The sequence below is a fragment of the Gracilinanus agilis genome, chromosome 2 (assembly GCF_016433145.1).
Source record: "Gracilinanus agilis isolate LMUSP501 chromosome 2, AgileGrace, whole genome shotgun sequence".
Taxonomy (NCBI): Eukaryota; Metazoa; Chordata; class Mammalia; order Didelphimorphia; family Didelphidae; genus Gracilinanus; species Gracilinanus agilis.
In genome coordinates this window covers 286558857-286574255 of record NC_058131.1, presented here as the reverse complement: position 1 = coordinate 286574255, position 15399 = coordinate 286558857, and positions in this window count along the sequence as shown.

Genomic DNA, 15399 nt, shown 5'->3' with positions numbered 1-15399 from the left:
CATGCCCTCTTTGTGTGTAATAGAATATCTTATTTTTCTTATTTACTCAGATTTTTCTTAGTGTCCCCTACTATTCCCCCCTCTTTCACACCCCCCATATCTTCTTAGACCATTTAGTATCCTGTCCTCTCCCTATGAATTATTCTTCTGGTTGCTATAATAGTGAATATTATAATAGTGTATAGAGTTCACTACAGAGAATTATACATAGCATTTCACCTAGTAATACAGATAATTAGATCTTATTTATGCCCTTAAAGAGTCAAGTTTAAAAGACTATGAGTTTTCTTTCTTTTCCCTCTGTTTCTTATTTACCTTTTCATCTTTCCCTTGATATTTGTGGTTGAGTGTCAAACTTTCCATTTAGTCCCGGTCTCTTTTGTGCAAAAACTTGGAATTCTTCAATTTTGTTGAATGCCCATACTTTCCCCTGAAAGTATATGGTTAGTTTCGCTGGGTAGTTGATTCGTGGCTGAAGGCCCAGCTCTCTTGCCTTTCTGAATATTGTATTCCAAGCCTTGCGGTCTTTTAGCGTTGAGGCTGCCAGATCCTGTGTGATCCTTATTGGTGCTCCTTGATATTTGAATTGTCTCTTTCTGGCTTCTTGTAAGATTTTTTCTTTTACTTGAAAGCTCTTCAATTTCGCTATTATATTTCTGGGTGTTGACTTTTCTGGGTCCAGTGTAGAGGGTGTTCTATGGATCCTTTCAATGTCTATATTGCCCTCTTGTTGTAGAACTTCAGGGCAATTTTGCTGAATAATTTCTTTAAGTATGGAGTCCAAGTTTCTATTAATTTCTGCCTTTTCTGGAATACCAATGATTCTCAAGTTGTCTCTTCTAGACCGGTTTTCTTGGTCTGTCACTCTCTCATTGAGATATTTCATGTTTCCTTCTATTTTATCAGTCTTTTGACTTTGTTTTATTTGTTCTTGTTGTCTTGAGAGATCATTGGTTTCTAAATGTTCGATTCTAGCCTTTAAGGACTGGTTTTCGGCTTTAATGTTTTGGTTTTCAGCTTTAATGTTTTGGTTTTCGGCTTTAATGTTTTGGATTTCGGCTCTAATGTTTTGGTTTTCCTTTTCAATCTGGTCATTTTTGGTCTTCAGTTGTCTTGTCTCACTTTTCAATTGCAAAATTCTGCCTTTTAAACTGTTATTTTCTTGCCAGATTTCTTCTATCTTCCTCAACATTTCATTTTTAAACTCTTCCATAGCTTGTGACCAGCTTTTATTTTTTTGTGGAGGTTTGGATTTTTGTTTTCCCTCCTCTGTTGTCTGGATTTTCTCTGTGTAGAAGTTGTCGAGTGTTCCAGAGTTTCTCTTGATAGTCTTTTTCTTCTGGACTTCCTTATTGCTGGCCATTTTTGGCCCCGCCCCTTTTCAGCTTTGTCTTTGCACTCAGGGTCTGCCTATGCCTTGCAAGCTCCCGGGGAGGCTCCAGTCTCCTAGTCCTCGGGGTCAGGCCTCCTGGTAGTTCCCAGTCTGCCCCTCTGCCCGAGGTTCCTTCAGCAGTCTTTGGGGCTGCTTCCACCGCCGCCCTCGGGTCTGCACCGGGTCCTCACTGGAGGTCCAAGCCTGGGCTGGAGATCGTTATCCAAGCCTAGGGCACTGCCTTTGCCTGCATGCTCTTAGGGCGCTGCCTTCACCCCCACAGAAGGTAGTGAAAGTCCGTGGGCTGGAAATCTTTATTCGTACCTGAGGTGATGCCTTCAGCGCTTGGGAAAGGCCGTGGTTTAGGGGCCTTTGTCCCAGCGAGGTGGTGCCTTCACCCACATGGATGCGGGGAAAGTCCCAGCGTGCCCCCAGCCACCTGGGGTCCCTCGTCTTGCTGCACACAGTTATAAGCCCTGGGGCTGCCAGTGATTATCTGGTTGCCCCAGTCCTGTTTTCCCACTTGTGCATTGGCCGTTGTGTGAGGTGTGGGGGGTGGGGGGTAGGGGAGGGGCTTCTTCCTCTCACGTTTTAGTGAGAGCTGTTTCATCCCTTTATAGCGAGGAAATGCCCCGATTCTGCGTACCTTCAATGCTGCGCCCTGTTGTGGGGTTCCTTCGTTCCTCTGGACTCGTTTTTATTTCCTCTTGAGGAGTCCTGTATGGTTCGGTCAGGAGAGATCCAGCAGCTGCTCCTTACACTGCCGCCATCTTAACCGGAAGTCTAATATTCCAAAGGTAAAAGTTTAAAAAAATCAGAACCTAATGATAAATGAGTATAAGCAGTGATCAAATAGGAGAGGCAATGGGCTGAGGTAGAACCTGTTCTAATCTAAGTGTCAGGACTCTTAGAGCTGAGTCTTTGCTTTGGCATTAACTTATTGTATGATTTTGGGCAAAAATTCCTTCTCTCAGTTGCACCTCGGTTTTCTCTTCTGTAAAGCAAGGAAATGGAAGCACTAACATTTGATGTTTTAAGTTCTAACACGTAACATTCAAAGGTCACTTCTAGTTTTAACACCAAGTTGTAATAACATTCTTTTGCTATTGTTCCAAGGTCCCTGTAAGTCTACCCTTCCATGTTTCATGTTCTAAAGTCTATTTCGGTGCTAACGTTCTATGGTCTAATGTGTTCTCTCCAACGCTGACATTTTTTTTTATGTTTCACTTCTGGCATTCTAAGTCATCTGCATCCAAAATATTTAGATATTAATGCCTAGCTTGGAAAATGTTTGGTAATCATTTTGTTGGTTATCCTTGTGAAATCTATCAGAAGTCTCAAAATAGTGACCAGTTATATTAAAAACTGTAAATATTTTCATCCTTGGTATCATCTAAATGGATTCTTATACTTAACTATTTAATTTTACAATTCCAATTATAAAAATGAAAAAAAAAAAAACAAAAAAACAAACCAAGCTATTAACTGTGCATAAGGGATAGGATGAATTTCCTCCTTTAAATGGTTTCACAAATGTTCTTTGGTTACTGTTAAGATATTAGTTATCAGGGTAATTGTTGTTCTATGTAAATATGGACTATAGGGGTGTAAATGTGCTCTACATAGTAATTGTTAGTTGTCTTGATGTTAATTGCATAGGGGAAATTGTTTAATTGCCAGTTAAATTGACCGTGTATGTTAGCTTTCCTTAATCTATGTTTTAGGATGGGCTTGGTGTGAATCGATTGTGTGACCTTGAACAAATCACCTCTTTCCAGCTCTCAGTTTCCTTATCTATAGAATAAGAGATTTGGACTAAATAATCTTAAAGACTCCTTTCAGCAATGACAATCCATCTTATGCCACCCTAAGCTTGATGGTGTCTTCCAGATCTTATGTCCTATGGTCTGTGGTCCCTTCTTGAGCTAATATTCTAAAATATTAGTATTCTAATTTGACTCAAATTAGTCTCTCTGGGACAAGAGAGGCCATTCAAGGGTGCTCCAGTTACAAGAAAGGGCAAGAACATGGACATTTAGGGACATTAACTTAGTGCAGTGATGGCAAACCTTTTAGAGACCAAGTGCCCAAACTGCAACCTGCACACCTCCATGTGAACAGCCCCCTTAGCCTGGACAGGGGAGGGAGGAAGCGCTCCTATTGGGCTGCTGGACAGAGGGGTGGATGATGAAAGAAATGTCCTCAGGCAAGTGTAGAGAGGGGGAGGAGAGCAGCCCCCTCCGGCTTGGCGTGCCATAGATTTGCCAACACAAACCTAGAGGATGCACAAAAGGAAACCTCACAGGGGCAGCTGGGTGGCTCAGTGGATGGAGAGCCAGGCTTAGAGATGGGAGGTCCTAGTTTCAAATGTAACCTCAGTCACTTCCTAGCTATGTGGCCCTGGACAAGTCCCTTAACTCCCACTGCCTAGCTCTTACCACTCCTACTTTGGAACCAATATACTGTATTGATTCTAAGATGGAAGGTAAGGGTTTAAAAAAAAAAAAAGGAAACCTCACAACCAATATAAGTGTGAGGGTTGGGAAACCGAATCACATTCCTGTGATTCACTTGGGGAATCTTCAAAGTATTAGCATTCCTGGAGGGCCTGGATTCAGATACTTCCTCTCTATGGGACTCTGGGCAAGTCATTTAATCCCTCCCACCTGTACTTCTCTTCTGCTTTGGAATCCATACTTAGTATTGATTCTAAGACAGAAGGTAAGGGTTTTTTAAAAAGGAGCATTAGCATTCTTCAGCGAAACAATATGGTGTACTGGAAAATCTATTGGATGTTTGGGTCAGAGGACCAAGGTTCAAAATCTGATTCTACCTGATAGATCAGTTCCCCTCTTGGGCCTTGTTTTCCTCATCTGTAAAAGGAAGGTTGGATTTAGATGTTTGTAGAAAATAAAATCTATCTAATCTTTTTCAGCTCCAAATACTATGCTACTATTGCCCAGACTCTAGATTCACTTTTCCATCCCTCACTTACAAGACTATGTTGAGTCTGGAGAATAAGGCTGGCTACATCTCCTCAGAGTTCTAGAGGACAGTCATAAAGGGTTTGCAGATTGTTCTATAGTGCTATAGTTAATGAGACTCCACTGTTCTGCTTACTCCTTTGGTTATCAGCCAACTAGGCTTAAGTAGCATTTAGAAGAAAAATGGGTTTTTACTCAAGTGATAGAATTAAGAATAGTTGGTACAAACACATTCCTATAAACTAGGGTCCACTTCTCATGAATAAATATGGGGTCCAATGGAAAGTGAGATCTAGCTTAGAGAGCAAAAGGAGATAAATAGCTTAACTATTTCTGGAAATTCTTTTTCTGAAAATCCTTTTCTTCCCATGGCAGAGTGCTCATGAAATTTCCCTTAGGCATTGTGTAGCTTTCTGCCAGGCTCCTTTTAGAATCCTGAAGCTCCTTTTCTTCCATGTGCCTAGGTTATTATCTCTTCACATTACAGACATAGCTGCTGCTTCTTGAGGGCTGATGAGAGGTTTGAAATCTTCTGGAGCTTTCAAAGGTTGCAAGGTTTCCCTGTAATCAAAGAAGGAAGGGTTGGGGAAAGGAGGAGAGATAGAACCTCTTCTCCAATAATTGCCTCTCAGGGGGCTTAGCTGGAATCATTCTCTCCTCCATGTTCTGAGGGACTTATGAGAAAGAATGCTATCCACATCCAGAGGAAGAACTGTGGGAGTAGAAACACAGAAGAAAAACATGATAGGTCATGTGGTTCGATGGGGATATGATTGGGGTTTTGGCATTAAAAGATCACTATGTTGGGAATATGAATAATATGGAAATCAGTTTTGAATAATGATACATGTATAACCCAGTTATACATGTCAACTCAGGAAGGGGAGAGGGAAGAGGGGATGGAAAGATCATGAATCACGTAACTATGGAAAAATATTCTAAATTAATTAATTTTAAAAAAGGATTTTTACAATAGGCCTAGTTCTCTTGTCTGATTGATTTCTATGCTCCTATGCCACAGCTAGTAGTTGTTATGAGTTGGCCATTACATATCAGAATCATTATAGATGCATCTGCCTATACCTGTGCTGGCAGTCCTATCTGCTCTATGGGCTGAAGCTGTACCCTCTGAGACTCTGGGGCAGTTTTGGGCAGGAAAGGAGTTGCCTCTGGATTCAGTTCTCATGCCCTGTAAAAATACATAGTTTCCTTCATTGGGTGTATACTTTTAAAAAAAATTCCTTATCTTCCATCTTAGGATTAGTACTGTGTATTGGATCCAAGGCAGAAGAGCAGTAAAGGTTAGGCAATGGGGCTTAAGTGACTTGCCCAGGGTCTCTCAGCTAGGAAGTATCTGAGAACAAATTTGAATCCAGGACCTCCCTTCTCTGGACCTGACTCTCTATTCACTGACACTGCCCCACCCCCAGGTGCCCCTTCGATATATCACTTTCAGTGCCCATACCTGAGTCAGAGAGGCTTTGTATAACAGGTGAACAGTCTCTTTTCCTCAGCCTTTGTGTAGGTATCCATCAGTTGCCTCTATTTATCCATTATAAAATCCATCTAACTTTCCTATGGACAATTGGTGGTTATGGTCAATAGTCCTCATAGGGTCTCCTTTGTTCTCTGGGGCTATTTTTTTAAACCCTTACCTTCCTTCTTGGAGTCAATACTGTGTATTGGCTCCAAGGCAGAAGAGTGGCAAGGGTAGGCAATGGGGGTCAAGTGACTTGCCCAGGGTCACACAGCTGGGAAGTGTCTGAGGCCAGATTTGAACCTAGGACCTCCCATCTCTAGGTCTGGCTCTCAATCCACTGAGCTACCCAGCTGCCCTCTGGGGCTATTTTGTAGATAGGCACTTTGCCTAATCTCACAGTTACTTTATGAGTAAAGTTATCTTTCCATTGGCCAGTTTAACTTGTGAGCCCCTGGGCAGATGAAAGCAATCTCTTCCTTGTCTTCTTCAAACATAGGAACCTGGTAGTATCTACATGCAAATCCAACTCTGAAAACTATTATCTGCCCAGCAGACAAACCAGGGAGTCTTGCCCCCATGGCATTCTGTACTGGTCCACTTTAGCACTTTTCTTCAAAGTTTAGTAATCAACGCACATCAATATCTTTCCAATTTTTTTAGGCACCATTATCATGGGTGATGCATAAGGGCTACTGGAATCAGTGATGATGCCACACTAACCAGAATTTCTCCAAGGTGGTTTATTGTATCTTCCATCCCTTCCGAATCCTCCTAAATCTTTCTCGAATCAATGAATGGGATTCTGTGGATGGCACCTTGAGCATCTACATCCCACTCATACATTGAGAATATGCCGGCCCTCTTGCCTCTTAACTTGTCTTTCTACTCTTGTGGTATGGGCGAGTCCTCAGAATCATATACCTCAGGTCCTAGCTCAGGAGGTGAGCAGTCAGGACTCCTGTGATGTTCATGGGAACCTCAGGTCTCTTGTAAAGATCCAGAAAGTCTGCATGGATGGTCAAAATGTACAGATATTGGGTCCTAACTTGTTGCTTGCTAGTATCCTGCTAGAATTTTAAAAAGACTTGAATTAGTTCCAATCTGTGCTGATACTTCAGTGAGTGTTGGAGGGTCTGTACATACCAGAGCCAGAGTGTCCACTTTTCTGTTGAGGCCAATAACTTTAGGAAATTTCATGCTCATCTCTAAGTATCCCAGGTATGGATAGATAGAAATTATATTACCAAAATGCCTGTCATAAAAAGATTGAAAAATGTTGGTAACTTGAGAGCTACTATCCAGGAGAGCAGTGTAGTCCACATTCTTGATTTTTACCATCACATCTGCATGAGGTCCTATGAGCCTAGGTGGAAGAGACTTATATTATTATCGATGATGCAGTCAATGCGATTGTCCCTGCAGCTCCAGAATGTCCTCCTTTCTTGGCCCAGCTCTGGTTTCCTGAAGCTGGAGTAGAAGATTTCAGCTTCTTTGTGAACAGTGCTGCATTCTCTTTGCTAGTACATCCAACATAAGTACAACTATCTAATCCACAACTATAACAAAAGGTGGATCTATTACTCTAATGATTGCCTGATAAAGTTGTTCTTTTAGCAGTAGGAATGAAGTCCTAGGAATTTCAGATTTGTCCACACTCTGAAGATAAAGAATTTGTTCAAGAAGTAAGAGCCCTTCTATTTAGAGGAAGCATTCCTACTGAGTATCACAGCAAAACCCAAGAAGTTCATGAATGAATGGGCCACATCCTCTGTGGTATACAATTACCATAGGCCCCAGTTTTTATGGCTGTGAACCATGTCCCACAGTAGAACAATCTTTCATGTCCTCCATTTCCTTGTTCCTCTACCTCTCCAAGGAGAATGGGATTATGCAATGCTCCGTCTCCCTCAAAGCTGGTTGAGAACAATTCCCTAAACCTGAAAAAGTTTTAGAAAGAAATTTATTGTTGAAAAAGAAAATGGGTAAAAGATTAAGTCTCACATTATACAGAGTTCAAACAAGGTTATCAGCACTTAATCTGCTGCACTTTAGCAGTCTGATAGAGATATAAAGCATCAGAAAAATATAAACACTCAATAAAATTGGGACAAAGTTAAACCATAAACTATTGGAAACCGAAAATATAAGCTTTTTGGGTGGATCCAAAGAGCTTCCTTAAAGCGTCTCTGGAGTCACCTTGACTCTTATGGTAAGCTTTGGGTTAAACAATTTTTTTTCTTTCTCATGTTTTATTTTTATTTTTTATCAATTACATGCAATAACAAATTTCCACTTAAGCTTTCCTAAGTTATATGACTGAACTTATCTCTCTTCCTCCCTTCCCTCCCTCCTAGTGCTGGCAGGTGATTTGATCTGGGAGATATATATATATATGTATACATATATATATATATAATCATGCAGAACATATTTCCATATTGTTCATTTTTGTAACTCAGTAATCTTATAAAACCAAAACCCTAAAACATAAACCCAAATAAACAAGTGAAAAAGAGTATGCTTTTCTCTGCATGGATTAGATAATTTCTAGTAATATAAACAGAATAGACAGCTAGGTGGTACAATGGATAGAATACCCAGCCCAGAGTCAGGAAGACCTAGGTTCAAATCCAGACTCAGACACTTACTAGCTGTGACCCTGAACAAATCTTGTCACCCTGCTTACCTCAGTTTCTGCATCTGTAAAATGAACTGGAGAAGGAAAATAGCAAACCATTCCAGTATCTTTGCCAAGAAAACCCCCAAATGGGGACATGAAGAGTTGGTCATGATTAAAACAACCAAACAAGTCACATAAAACTAAATTCAAATAATATTAATAAGTAATAAAGCATTTCCCCTACACCGGCTGCCTAGCTCTGTGTCTGTAGCTCAAACCTGGTGGTGTTATTGCCTTGCTTTGCTTCTGTGGTCCACCCTCAAGAAGACCTACAGCCTTGCAGAGCCTGATCTCTGTGAGTTTTGTTGACCCTTGAAATTCAGGAGTATTCAACTCAGACATTGCCGGCAATGGGGCTGTGCCTACATAGCTCTGATGACATTAGATATGCAAGAGTCACTTGCTCGAGCAATCTCTGCAATATAATTTTTCTTATTCTCTGGATCCATAGTGCCACCTATCTGTATCAGTCTCCACACCAAATGTTTCACCCTGCTGAAGAACTCAGTAGGCTTTTTTCTTTGTGCTTTTATAGTATTAGAGACAAAAGTAACATAGAGGTCCTTTGATCTGGCCTCCTCAAACATCACTACTAAATTTTGTATACATTCATGCCAGGTAACATCTAACAGCCTCTGTGAAGGCATCCATTGCCCTTGCAGCTATTCCCCTTAGGCTATCTGTTAGTCTGATCTTTTCCTCTAAGGGGCCCTCTAATGTTCCAGGCACACTCTTGCTTCTGGGACCCAAGTCTCCTAAGATTGTTCTTCTGGGGGACATGGTTTATGTTCAGAGAAAATGCCAATTTGGGGCTTATGGTAGTTGTATACCACAGAGGGTACAGCCTCCACCTCATCCATAGATGGAGTGGAGTTCTTGGGTTTTTATCGTGATATTCAGTTAGAATGCTTCCGCTGATTAGAAGAATTCTTACTTTTAACTTTTTAAAAATTATTTTAATTTACCAAAAAAATTTCAGTTACAGGTAAAAACACTTTTTGACAATTGTTTTAGATATTTTAAAATTCAGATTTTCTCCCTTCCTACCCTTCCCTCATCCCAGGTGGTAAATAGTCTGTTGAATATATGTTAGACTAATACTTTCATGTAATACATATTTCCATATTGCTCATGCCATGATAGAAGACACGTATCACATTTACAATAGAAATCTCATGAAGGAAGCATCATGGAAGATGACATTCTTTGATCTGCACTCCGATCTTTCTTGGGCTGTGGATGGCATTTTCTTCCTGAGTCCCTTGTGGTTATCTTGGAAACTTGTTTTGCTGATAATGGTTGAGTCCTTCATAGCTGATCATCATAAAATATTTCTGTTACTGTATAAACTGTTTTCTTGCTTCTGTTCACTTCACTTTGTCTCATTTCATAGAAGTCTTTCCAGATTTTCTGTTCATTCTGTCATTGTTCCCTATGGTGTAATAGTATTCCATTACAACCATATACCGAAACTCATTCATCCATTCCCCAAGTGGTAGACAACCCCTGAGTTTCCAATTCTTTGCCATCACAAAAAGAGCTGCTAAAGACATTTTGGTGCTGGTGGGTCCTTTTCCCTTATCTCTGATCTCTTTAGGATACAGACCAATACAGTGGTATTGCTGGGTCAGAGGGGAGGCATAGTTTTGTGGCCCTTTGGGGCTCTTACTTCTTTACGTAATTCCTCTACCTCAGAAATCCCCCCCCGAATAACTTCCTACTGTTAGTTCCTCAGGTACGTCACCATGGTCAGATTAGAACAACTTTCTGAGTCGTTTTAGCTACCTTAATATCAGTGATCTTATTTGTCTGCTCTTTCAAACCTTTCGCTTTTCTAACCAATATCCTTAAAAAGTCTTAAAACGTTCAGATGTTAGACCTTGATGCTTTCAATTGCCAAAGTAAGACAATACCCTTCAATTACCTTGTTTTTGTTTAATCACACCCAACTCTTTGTGACCTGCTCTATCACCCCCCCCCCCCATATGAGGTTTTCTTGGCAAAGATACCAGACTGGTTTGCCATTTCCTTCTCCAGCTCATTATACACATGAAGAAATTAAGTGACTTGCCCAGGGTCACATTGCTAGTATGTGTCTGAGGTCATTACAACTCAAGAAGATGAATGAGTCTTCCTGACTCGAGATCAGATACTCTATCCACTAAGCCACCCTGCTGCCCCTCAAGAATCTCAGCTCCTATCTTTTCTAGATTGCTCCGTGTGTGCCTTACATTACACAGATATTAATGCAATCAATTAATGTACAGTATTACAGCCACAATGATCTACTGGATTAATATACCATGCTTAAACAATAGAATAGTATAGCAAAAGGCACAAATTCAAATGATAATAATAATACTAATGACTTTTTCACACATCAACATTTGCATGTCATTATCCATCCAGTAGCATTTTTACTTTTAATACATCATATCAACAAAAACAGCAATTGTATAATATAAGATGAAGCAAAGCCAGTTTGGGTTAGCTTGTCATACCTCCTAAAACCAATAAAACAAAACTAAAATTACACTGAAAAAATTCCAGGATATAACCAGGAAGAAACAAAATTATATGCAGTTCTATAAAACCAAAAACGACAACAAAAAAGCCTACTTGCTATGAAGAAGGAAAAAAAAGTATTTAATTTAAAAAAACCCAAACTTTTACTTTTTGTCTTAGAATCAATACTCAGCACTGATTCCAAGGCAGAAGAGTGGTAAGGGGTAGGCAATTAGGGTTGTGGCTTGCCCAAGGTCACACAGCTAGGAAGTGTCTGAGATCACATTAGAACCCAGGACCTCCCTCCTGGCTCTCAATCCACTGAGCCACCCAGTCACCCCCCAAAAAAAAATTTAATGCAAATAAAAGTTGTATTTCAAAATGGGAAGACAAAACTCCACTTTTGAAACAAAACTGACCGAAGAAATGAAATTGCCTGGAAACTTTCAAAGTCAAGGAAGTTCCCCAAGCCTGCAATCTGCCCCAAAGTCCATTTACATTCAAAAGGCTAGGTAAGAAATCAGACAATTTTCAGGATTCACCTTCACAAAAGATTCCTCCCTCCAAAGTTTCAGACAAAATTTAGCTTTCGAATTGTAAACACAGTTGTTGGTAGAAATCAATTTTTATTTAAACTCATTCCAGACCAGCAGAAGTATTAAACCAACCTAAAACAATAGGCCTTATAGAATTGAGGGTTGGAGATTTTATTGCCCATTCCATACAAGCCTAAGGCACTTTGGGTTAAAACATTTAAAACCACCAAAGACTAGTCTTAAGAAAAGATACTGAAGGAGCACAAGACCAAAAGAAAATTATCCCAGCTTTTAGGGGAAAAAACAGTCAACTCCCCTCTGGTATCCAAGAGAAATAAGCCACCAGAATTTATATTTCTAGCGAATAAGCTTCCATGTGTCTCAAGGTCCTATGTATAAGTGGAAAGGAGTCCACCCCTCCCACCCTACCTCCAAAATAAATAAAGACGGCTCAGCCCCTTTTCCCTACACCTTTCTCCAAGGAGAGGACGCCAGGGGCCGGGAGGGGCCCAAAAGTTTAGCCAAAATGCTTTCTTCAGAAACGAGATGCTTAAGGCCAATGGCTGGCTGGTTTTGCCTTTCTTGGTACCCTCAGCCTGCGTCCACAATATGCTTGTTGACTTGACTTCCAATTTATCCTCATCCTCCCCTCTCCCCCAACCCCCAAGGCACGGGCTCCTGGGGAGAAAGACCCCCATTCCCTCCGAAGCCTTTTCTGGGAAGGGATAACGGGGATCTCCTCCGAGTCGGAGCCTGCCCTTGATGTCCTGGACAGCTGGGTACGAAGCGCCGGGGAGCAAAGTGGAGCCCGCCAGGGACCGGAGCTTTCTCTTTCTCAGGGGACCCGGGCTAGATCCGGCAGCAGGGGAGTCTCCCGAGGTTTCAAAAGCTCTCCAGCCTCCTTGTGCACGAGCTTTCTCTTTAGCTCAAATGCTAAATTAGAGTGGATTGCACTCTCCCCACTTTAGTAATTTAGATAAAAGTAAAATTTTGTCTGAGAGCAGAAGCAATTATACCCCGGGTTTTGTGATTAACTTCATTAAGACTGTTTCACTCTAAAAATGCTCCCCCCCCACCTGCCCCTCCCCCAAGCTTCCCGGTATACTGTAATCAGAGACTCGGCTTTCAACTCTGCCACAGCTGCTAATTCCCCCCAAAAAGGGTTTTGACATAAATACTTATTAGGAGGACTATAGTCTTTTGGATGGAGCAGTTTAGCAGAAGAAAAATGTATCTCTATGCATTAGTGTCTGTATCACATTAAAAAGCTGTCACTGGGCCGCCCTAGATACTGAGGAAGATTCCAATTATACAGCAATGAAATATACATACACGGTGCGGAAGGGTTTATACATTTTTAATTTTTTTTCAAAGGGAAACTGCTCAGAGAAAACTCTAATTAGCGATTTCGTGTCTTTAAGAGGAAAATGATACACAGAATCAAGAAAGATTATTTGGGGTTATTATTGAGCAATTGTGAATATTTCAAGGCCTGTTTCTTGTAGCTGGGGCAGGGACCGGCGTGAGCTTCTCCTAAGGCACCCGGAGGCCTCTATTCTCTCTCCGCGGGAGCTCATCTCTATTCCCTCTCGGCGGGAGCTCGCACCTACCCATCGGGAAGCCGCCGGAACTTTCCAACCTGGTTAAACCGCAAAGGAGCGGCTCCCTCAAGCCTGCCCCCAGGCAAAGCTGGGAAGTCCGCGGTTTGCCTTTAGTGCCCTCCTCAGTCATCTTCTCTCCTTCCTGCCCTCCTCCTCCTCCTCCTCCTCCTCCTCTTCCTCCTCCTTCTCCTCCTACTTTAGATATTAGAGGTACATGGACCCAAAACAAGCAAACAAACAAAAAAGGAAATAGTTCTTACTTTCCAGGAGCTTACATTTTGCTGGCTTTGGGCTTATATGGCAGCTATCCAGCAGCTTTTTAAGGTCAAGAGCAGATCTGTAGAAACTGAAAAAGACACATTCAAAAATTTAATTTGAAGAAGTCAATGTGTAATTAATTTCACCGGAAGTCAGGGCAACTGGGAAGGGAAAAAAACCCAATCTTTCAGAAGCACCACACAGAAGCAAGAGAACCGTTGACAGCTTCCCTCTCTCTTTTCTAAGGCTGTGGTACTTCTTTCTTCGGCTCTATTTATCAAATGTTTATTGAGTAGCTATTAGTCCCCCAGCAAAAGACAAAAATGCAAAATAGTCCCTTACCCTTAGGGAACTTACTTTCTACTGGAGAATGCTTCCTAAAAATGTAAACAAAGGCCAGAGGATGGGAGGAGGACTGGAGCTCTGTGTTAACAACTAGGATTAGGGAAGGCTTTATGGAGAAGGGTGTACCTGAATTGGAGGAGAGTGTTTTGGGATTGGCTGGGAAGGATCTTAAGGATTCTAAAAGGTGTGATAGCGCGCCTTCCAGGCATTATAGAATAAGGAAAGATTAGTTGGCCAGTTTGTCAGGGAAGTGGAAAAGCATGAAGCCTCGGGTGGTGGCCAAGCCTGTAAACTGCTTTTCCAGAGCCTGGAGTTTGTGGATTGGGGTTCTTATATCTCTGGAGCTCAGGAGTTCTAAACTGCAAAAGACTAAGCTATTGTGGCTCAATGGATAGAGCTCAAGGCCTGCAGACAGGAAGACGTGTTTAAATCCAGCCTAGGGCAAGTACTAGCTGTGTGACCCTCGGCAAGTCTTTTAACCTGTTTGCTTTATCCATTTGAGAAGGAAATGGCGCACCAAATACAATATCCTTGCCAAGAAAACCCTTTGCATGTTATTGTCGTGGTCCACAGGGAACACTAAGAGTTAGACCCAAACACACACAAAAAAACCATTGGATGACTGAAACTCAGAACCAATATGGTGATCCCCAGGGAGTAGGGAGACCACCAGGCTGGGCTGCCACCAGGCTGGGCTGCCACCAGGCTGCTTAGGAAGGGGTAAACTGAACCAGATTGATTTGAAAGGGAGAAAGTTAAAGCTTCTCAGTTGATCAGTAATGGGAACTAGACAGTGGGTGGCTGTTACACTTCCTGCCTGAGTGAGATAGGAAGACACATTCTAAAAAAACACACCACACACACATATATGCTATATATATAATATTATAATATAGATAAAATATATTTCTATAGACATAATATACAACATATTTATATATACATATCATAAATATCTACTGTGTTATTATATATGCTATATATAATATAATAGATACATAATGTAAATTTTAACATATACATAACATATGTGTATGTATGTGTAATCCTGGAAAGCAGCCGGACTGTGAAGGACTTCAGACGCAACAGAATGGCACCATCAGATGTGTGTTTTAAGATGATTATTTTCAGCAACTCTGTGGATGTTGGATTCGAACGGGAAGAGATCAGAAGCAGAGAGATGAATGAGAAGACTAGTGTAGTAGTAGAGGGAAAAAGTGATAAAGGCCTACAATGGTGGCCATGCCAATGGAGAAAAGGGGATGTATTCTAGGGAGGTTTTCAGCAAGATTTACTAGCTGATTTCATATGGGGTTGATGGAAAGGAAAAAGTCAAGGCTGAGCTCAAGATTTTGAAACTGAGACATTGGAAAGATGACTGGCATCAAGGCAAATAGGGAAAGCAGGAGGTAGAGACAGTTAAGGCATTCTAGTTTGGAAAGGCTACATTTAAAGTTTAGGTAAAAGACCCAAGAGGGGCCATCCTGGACTTTTGGTAGAAATGGAGAGATTAGGATCAGACACACAGATTGTGGAGTCATCTCCATAATGACACATCCATGAGAGCTAATGAGATCATCCACTCAGAAGGGGTGGAGACAGAAAAGAGAGCCCTGAAGAACATAGCTAAGCCATGGA